This window comes from Sturnus vulgaris, unplaced genomic scaffold (assembly GCF_052056855.1).
Source record: "Sturnus vulgaris isolate bStuVul1 unplaced genomic scaffold, bStuVul1.hap1 Scaffold_195, whole genome shotgun sequence".
NCBI classification, from domain to species: Eukaryota; Metazoa; Chordata; class Aves; order Passeriformes; family Sturnidae; genus Sturnus; species Sturnus vulgaris.
In genome coordinates, this window is record NW_028276170.1 from 13484768 (window position 1) to 13493522 (window position 8755).

Consider the following 8755-nt stretch of genomic DNA (forward strand, 5'->3'; position numbering starts at 1 on the left):
TGGTAAGCAGTGGATACCAAAAGCTCTGGCCTTACAATTGTTAAAACAACTTCATGAAGGGAGTCATTGGGGCTCCCGAGGACTGGCAGAAGCCTTCCTCAAAATGAACGCTGCTGTTGGTCTCTTTAGCCTGGCAAAGCGAGCCACTGAAGGCTGTTTGACTTGTGCTAAAACCAACAACAAAGTTACAAAGAAACTGGCCAGGGGAGGGAGGCGTTGGGCAGTACGTCCCTTCCAGAGATGCCAGGTGGATTTTACTGAAATGCCTCGAGTGGCAAGATTTAAATATCTTCTGGTAATAGTATGTCAATTAACCGGGTGGCCAGAAGCATTTCCAACTCTTTCAGCAACTACAGGATCAGTTCTTAAAGTATTTTTGAAACAAGAAATTCCAAGATATAGGATGGTGGAAGCAATAGATTCAGATAGGGGAACTCATTTTACAGGAAAAATTCTTCAAGGAGTTATGACTGCTTTAGGGATACAGTGGAACCTCCATACCCCCTGGCATCCACAGAGTTCGGGTCAGGTTGAGAGGATGAATGGAAAAATAAAAAAACATCTCCTGAAGCTGGTGATAGAAACTAAAATGCCATGGATACGGCTCCTGCCCCTGGCTTTAGCAAGGATAAGAGCCAGACCCAGGGGAGATATTCAATTATCTCCCTTTGAATTGATGTTTGGAATTCCTTACCCTTGTAATTCTCAGCCTAGTGGGAGGATAGAGATAAGTGATGTGTATTTGAAACAATATGTGGCTGGATACTGTCTCTTGTGAAATCTCTTCGACAGGAAGCTCAGCTGGCACAGACCCTGCCTTTGGACTTTGCTGTTCACAACATCCAACCGGGACACTGGGTCCTGGTTAAGGAGTGGGAAGAAGCACCACTGGTGGCCAAGTGGCGTGGACCTTTCCAGGTGTTGCTGAGCACAGACACAGCCGTCAAGACAGCTGAACACGGCTGGACCCATCACACTCGGGCCAAGGTCTCTGCAGCCCCAGAGGTTTGGACATCTCAGCTGGAGGAGAAGGACGGGAAGCCGCGACTGACACTCGGCAGGAGGGGACTGGAGCAGCAGCCAGGGCGTCGACATCGGGGGAAGCCTCGTGTGCCCACCCACAGAGTGCCTGCTGAAATAGTCTGTGTGGGCATCCCTCCTCTCAGATCTCCAGGCACTGGGGGCCAACCCTTGCTGTCATTGTTTTCTTTATGTTGAGCTGTTTCTGTGCCTTCACTCGCCACAGGTGGTGTGGAAGACAAAGTGAAAGTAAAAATTAAGTTAGGAAATTAGATTACACAATCAGAATGTTTCTCTTAATAATGTTACCTTTATATTATCAGTTAGGTTGGGGCCAAGAATGGGAAAATAATTTTTTGACCTTAGGAGAAGAAGTAGCAAAAACCTTTAACCTTAGCAATTGTTGGGTCTGTGGAGGTCCAGGAGAATCTGAAAACTGGCCATGGGTGGCCAGCCCAGTAAAACCTCAATAGTAGATTAACACCCTGAGTAAAGTCTGTAATGGAACAGGATTTTGGGATGAGGAAGGAAGTCCATGGCGGCTTCATTCTTCTGAAAAAGACACTTATTGCCTAAAATAAGGCAAATAGATGACAATGGAAAAGTGGTGAAACAAATTGCAAAATGAATTTTAAAAATTAGCTCATGTACCAGTCCAAAGATGAAAAAGATGGGAATGGGACATGTTTTCTTGGCTACCTGGTGGACTATAAGTTAAACAACTGCTTTTTTTCCTCTTATGTGCTGTAGCAACTCTAATCTTGTTGCCAGACATGTTCCCTTGTTTGTACAACTTATTCAACATGTGATCAAAGGGATGCAGGTAAGAGCTACGCCCACTGATCCAGAGATGGTTACAAAAGGACAGAAATTGATGTCCCTCCAAATAATTACAAAACCAAAAAAGACTCAGGAACAAGAAATTAAGTCAATGAGAGCTAAAGTTTGTAAAGACAATTATTAAAAAATAAAAGAGGAGGGGTTGAGAGGAATGTTGAATTAGTCTTTACAAATGAGCTGTGGATCAGCCTGTAGATAAGGCTAGCACTGAGAGATAAAAGAAACAATGGGATGGATTCCACTGATTGATGAATGGAAAAAGATATTTGCCTTTACAAACAAACTGTAAGGCTGCTGATAAATGAAATTGGATATCGAAAGATGAAAGAAGCAACGGGGGGAAAACTATGAATTCTATAAGAATTAAAAATGAAAAGGGAGGGTTATACATTAGAGGGAAATTTCAGGTATCAGGCGTTCCGGGAAGTCTGTGCCTCTCAAGTACCTCAGCCAATGGGGAAAGAGAGAGGGAAATGCGGCCGGGAAAATAGGATAAAAAGGAGGCTGCGTCCTCCAAAAATTTGAGAGATCCCAAGGGAGTCCCATGGCCTCTCCCTTTATTTGAATAAAGCAAAAAGGACTCCTCTGTCTCCTTTTTGGACATAAACCTCTGGTGTTTGTGGATTAATTTTCCTGACAGAAAGAACTTGGGGATTCTTACCTGCACAAGCACATGCAGTGCCTCAGTCATAAGTGCCTCAGTAATATCAGAAGTGTGTCTTCTTCAGAGTGTGGTCACAAGGGTTCAGAGTTGGAGCCAGTTCTGCGGGCAGGCTGATGAATAGTCTGGGGCTCCTCTGCAGAGTCCCATTCATTCTGGGGCTGCTTTCTGCTGGTTCTGCTGGACTGGCTCGAGTGAAACACACACCCAATTAACAGCAGTTAAATTACTCTGGCATGAAACAGTGGGGAACAGGCAGAGCAGTGAAGGGCAGCATGGACCAGTTGTTCTGGCAGGTCTGACGAGGTCTGGTTTGATACAGCACTCACAGAACTCTGCTCCACCTGTGACACTTCCACTTGCAGTAGATGACTGTTCCTCTTCACAATATCCAGCAAGGCAGGTCAAAGACACTTTTACCATTTTCATCTTCAAAAGGGAGAGGAAATCAGCAGCAAACATGAAGTAACCAGTCAGAGCTCCTGGGCAGAAACAAAAGAACAAAGAGTGATGGAAAAAAACAGGTGGAGCAGGGATCCTTATCTGTGTGGGAGATATCCTCTGCTAATGGGCCATCTGTTAAAACCAGGTGGGGCAGTGTTCTTTATCTTTTCCACAACCCATCCTTCCTCCAGGAAGATATCTTCTGTTAATGGGCCATTGAGTCCCACTGCATGACTGATAAAATTCCATCATCCCATTGGGAGATGCTCCAGCCAGGGGGAGGAGCCAAGCCTTTCCTACCTAGATAAAATCTGAGCTTTGGAACACCAAGGCAGCCCTTACCCACTGGTTTCCAGAGGACAAGAGCTACCAGACCTTTCTACAGCATCACTACTACAACAAGACCACTTCATCAGGACTGCTACCACCACCCTAACTAGCGGGGTGTTAGGTTGTATTCTGATTCTGTCAATTGTTTTCTTTCATACTATTGCATGGATTTTATTTCTCTTCTCTTTTTTCCTATCAAATTGTATTTCTGACTTGGAGTCTCTCACTGGTTTTGCTTTCAAACCAGCATAATTTTGGAGGGGATTTTGGCAGACTATCCATATTTGGGAGTTTTTGATCTGTGTGTTAAAGTTTGGATGATTTTGGGTGGGAATCTTGGTGTTTGGGAGCTTATTACAGACACAAGATACTCAGTGTTTTCAGAGATGAACTTGGGCAAGGAGGAACACCCAATTTATGGAGTTCTCTTCTTGTTATTTCCCCCTAAACCAGGATTTTTCATTCCCCAGGTGTGCGGGGATGGAAGAGGCAGAAAAGCCCCAGAGATCCCTCAGGAGGAGGGGCTGCAAACCCAGCCCAGGGAGCTGCGAGGAGGAAAGACCCTCCCTGAGCCGGGAAGGCGGCCGGAGATCCAGGCAGAGCTCAGAGCTGGTGGAGAAGCCTCATGGAGGGGAGAAGCCCCACAAGTGCTTGGAATGTGGGAAGGGTTTCAGCCAGAGATCCAGGCTGATCCGGCACCGGAGGATCCACATTGGGGAAAAGCCCCAAGAGTGTGGGGAATGTGGGAAGAGTTTTAGGGACAGCAACTACCTGATGCGGCACCAGGTGATCCACACAGGGGAACGGCCCTACAGCTGCTTGGAATGTGAGAAGAGCTTTGGATGGAGCTCCAACCTGAGAAAACACCAGCGCACCCACACTGGGGAGAGGCCCTACGAGTGTCCCAAGTGTGGGAAGAGGTTTCAGACCAGCTCCAATCTTCTCCTACATGAGTGGATTCACACAGAGGAGAGGCCCTTCCGCTGTCCCGACTGCGGGAAGAGATTCAACCGCAACTCCCATCTCACTGACCACCGGCGCATCCACACTGGGGAGAGGCCCTACGAGTGTCCTGAGTGTGGGAAGAGCTTCTCACAGAGCTCTCACTTGACCCAACACCAACGGAGGCTCCACTAAGGGAAGCCCTGTGAATGCCCCAAGTGTGGGAAGAGATTCGTGCTCTGCTCCAGCTCCATCTCCCATGGGAGGATCGGTGTTGGATGATTCCCAGTGACCCCCGTTGGGTGAGGGGGAAGGGGTTTGAGAGATTTCTTTCCCTTCTTCTTGTCCTGCTGTGATTTGGTTGGTAATAAATTTCCTCTCCATGCCCAGGCTGGGTCTTGTGATGCACATTTTGCTGTTTGGTATAGGATGTTTTCCCTTTTTACACCATCCCAGGAACTCTGGGTTAAACTTTCTCCCCACTGTTGCAGCTGGAGAGGCAGGGTCAGAGTGGCTTTGATGGGTGCCTGCCATCGGGCCAGCGTCACCCAGGCCATGGGCACCCCTGAGATCCCAGTGTGGTGATGCATTCCCCCACTCCTAGAGAAAGTGCTGACCCAAAGTGAGGCCAGGATGAAACATTGTTATGACTGGAGCCCACTCTCTTGTGACCCTGTCAGCAGAAATCCAAAAGGAGACCTTTGAGCTCTCCTGGGCCACCGTGGGCTGTGACCAGCAGTCTCCCTCTGAGGGGCCTCTCAGAGCCAGCAAACCCTCGGCTTTGCTGTGCCTGGAGGATCGCTGAAACACGACGTGTCCTGGGCCCATACCCTCACTGCTCAAGGCCCCATCCTTCGGCCAGTGGGAGATGCAAAAACATCTGAAGGGAGGATTTCACTGAGCTCTGAGGGGAATTGCCTGCACTGACTGTTCCTGTCTGTGTGTGTGCCCCTGCACATTTGCTATAGCAAATCTGGGAGAAATACAGCTTTCCTAGATGTGGAAGTACCTTGGATATCTAAGTTAGGCCTGTAAGCAAGGTTTAGTTATAGTTATGAACTTATTTATATGCTGCTAGATGTTGTTCTTTTGCTAAGTTGTTGAATGTAAGTTATAAGCTAAGTGTTGTTTTTGTATTAAGTTGCTAAGTACAACTTGGAAGTTATAGCTATAAGTTAGGTTAAATGCTGTGTGTTATTGCTCTGTTGGATTGCTAAGGTTAAGTTATAAGTTAAGTTAGGTATAAGTTGACTGTTGTTCCTCTGTTGAATTGTTGGGCCTAAAGTATAAGTTAAAGTTACAAATTAAGGTAGAAGTTAAAGTGCTGCTCAGAGTTGTTAAGTTTTTAGTCCATGTTCCTTTTAATTCTTGCCCGCACTCTCTTTTGTCCCATGCACCTAAACACAGCACACACCCACCCACGCTCCCCTAGGGAGTTCTCAGTTAATTTCTGTTTTGGTTGCCTGGATTTTGTTTGGTTTTGTTCTTGCTTGTTTTCCCTTGTTGTGCCTCAGCTGTCCTGTAGGCAGTAGAGTGAATCTTGCCAACAAACTTATTGTAATTTGTTGCTTAATATTAAATCTGACTTGTGTTCATGCCCTTGTCACCGATTTTTAAGTGATCTCAAACGCTCTCATTCATGACAGCACCACAATGTCCCGCATCACCGAGGGCCCTGACACACGCCCGTGTCACAAAGGGCCACCCCCGGCACCCAAGAGCAGAGGGACAGCCTGGAAGCGGCCCGGAGCAGCCCCGGCCTCGTGGCCTTGTAGCCCCTGGCGTGGCCAGAGCCCTGGGAGGCTTTGGCCACGGTGGGAGCCGGCAGCCCCAGCCCCGGCCTGCAGAGCCCTGGGGCTGCAGCCCGGGCTGGCCGGGGCAGGAGGAATTGGCCGGGCCGGACGTGCCAGGGCCTTGTGGGCAGTGGCTCCGTGTCCCGCGGGAGGCCGGGGACGAGGGGTGTCCCTCAGGGCTGTGCCCGGGCACCGGGGCTCGTCAGTGCCTCGCTCAGTGACACCCAGGGGCACCGAGCGCAGCCTCGGCGCCTTTGCAGGGCACGGGGAGCTGAGCGGGGCAGGGGCACCACGGAAACACCGAGTGCCTGCCCGGGGCAGAGCCGGGGCAAAGCCGGGCTGGAGAGCCGGGAGAGGCTGCTCAGAGCTGGCCCGGGCACTTGGGCACCTGGGAGACAGAGCCCGGCTCTGGGCTGACACTGAGCCCAATACCCGAGAAATCACAGCTGGCTTTTCTAGACACATTTAGTTGTTTTGAATTTTCTCAACGTAACTTTCTATCTATTTCAATGTTCATTTTACTTTATTTTTTACCCTTTAGAAAGAATTCCATTGTATTTTGTTATGTGTCAGGAGGGATGGGCTGGGAAAGGTTGCAGGTAATGGCGTTTTTTCTTCAATATATTTTCAAATCTGAGATGTGACAAGTCCAGACTTTGACTCCAGCAGCAGTGTCTGGTTCCAGACTGCTCTGCTTTTCACGGTGACATCTAAGTTCATTTAATTCCAGCAGTCAAAGCCCTTGAAACACGGAAAAGCTGGGAATGAGGTTGAAGCCCTTGGAGGGTTTGCTGTGTCCGTACATTCCCCATCTCCCCTGGTTTCCGTTCAGCCTCACCACTCCTGTCCTAGAGCACATTGCTGTATCCAGAGTTCAGTACATGCTTTTATAGATAGATACATGTGATTATTGTGTACACGATTCTCTTGCAGTGAGTTACTGTGATGGTAATTCCATTATGCTCTGCTTGGTGCCCAAAGAATGGTTATTGTATCTAAACCCCGGCAGCCCGGGAGGGGATGTGTGCGGGGCCGGGGCGGGGAGAGGCTCCTTGTTCATTCCGCGGGCGTTTTGAAGCCTCGCTGCTCGGGTTTTCCGCGGCTCTCTCTGTGCACCGTGGGTTTCTGTTTGCCTGAGAAGCGGTTTTGCCCAAAGCAAACAAAGAATTTTTTCCCTTTTCTTGGCTCGGAGAGGCTGCAGGGGCAGCCTTGCCGTGCCTGGAGGCGAACTGAGCAGCTGCTGTGTCGCAGCCCGGGGGCTCCGCGCCGGCAGGAGCGGAGCGGCGCCGCTGCAGCCCAAAGCCGCTGCGAGCCGGGCCGAGCCGGGAGAGAAAACAGCCCGAGGCTTCAGCCCCGCTGCTTCGCCTGCCGGGACCGTGCCCGCGGAGCCCGGCTGGGGAAGAGTTCAAGGGCAGGCGAGCCCCGGGCTTTCCTCTCCTTCGGGACAGCCCCTGGTTGGTTTTTCCCCTGGGGGAGAAGCGGCGCCACCTGTACAATGTGTTGTGAGCAGGGATTTCTCTGGCATTTTGGGTTATTTTCCCTGGTGAGTGTGGGGAAAGGTCTGATAATTTAATATCCAGAAGTCTGGGAGGTTTTTTTGCTTTGTAGGCTTATTGTTTGTTAATAAACTGTTGGAGTTTTTTCCTCTTTCATCTATTAATATTTATTTCCCATTGGTGGAAAGGGATTATTGGAACCCTGCAGAGAAGACAGCACTCACTCCAGTGTGCTTTTTAAAATCGTCTCTCAAACTAAGATACCCAGCCCTGTGGCCTCCTGTCCACTCACCCCAAGGGACTCCAGTGGCTCTCCCAGTCCATCCCAGTCTCTCCCAGTGTCCTCACAGTCCCTCCCAGTGTCACCAGAGTCCTTCCCAATTCCTTTTAGTCCACAGACATTCCTTTCCCAGTCCACTCCCAGACCTCCAGCCTCTCTCCCACTGCCATCCCAGTGCCTCCCCAAATCTCTCCCCTCTATCCAAGTGCCCTCTCAAATCCTTTTCAGTCAAATCCCAAACCTCCAGTCTTTCACCCATTGCCCCAGTCCACTCCACTCTCTCCCAGTGTTCCCCTACTCTCTCCAATTTCATTCCCAGTCGCTCTCAGTGCCACACCAGCCCTCTCCCATCTCTCCCAGTCCCCCCCAGCTGATCCCAGTGTGTCCCCACTCTCTCCTAGTGTGTCCATCTCGCTCCTTCCCTCGAGCTCCCAGCCCGGCCCCGGCTGCCTGCTCTGCTCCCTGATGGATTTCTACCCTGCCGACATCCAGCTGAGCTGGTTCCAGGGCCAGCAGGAGCTCTCGGGCCACGTGGTGGCCACCGACCTGGTCCCCATTGGGGACTGGATTTCTACCAGCTCCTGGTGCTGCTGGAAACCCCCCCGGCACGGGGTCAGCTCCAGCTCCAGGTGGAGCACGTCAGCCTGGAGCACCCCCTGAGCCGGCACTGGGGCACGGCCCGGACCCCACAGTGTCGGGGGAGTGGGGGAGGCGCTGGGGGAGCTGGGAGAGGGATTGGGCTGTGCTGGGGTAACTGGGAGAGAGTTTGAGATAGCCTGGTTTAAACTGGGAGAATGGATTGGGTGTCTAGAATGGCTGAGGAGTTTGAAGGATGTTAGGAGGGTGGGATGGGGTTCCGGGGATCCTGGAGGGCACTGGAAGGGAATCTGGGGGTGCTGGGTGTAACTGGGAGGGATTTGAGTGAACCTGGAGGAGCTGGAAAAAGATC

General features: G+C 50.4%; 1 pseudogene; it reads left to right on the top strand.

Annotated features, from left to right (window-relative positions):
* LOC148218100 (uncharacterized) overlaps positions 1-4519 on the top strand; it is a 136615-nt pseudogene extending 132096 nt beyond the window's left edge.
* The last annotated feature ends 4236 nt before the right edge of the window (positions 4520-8755 follow it).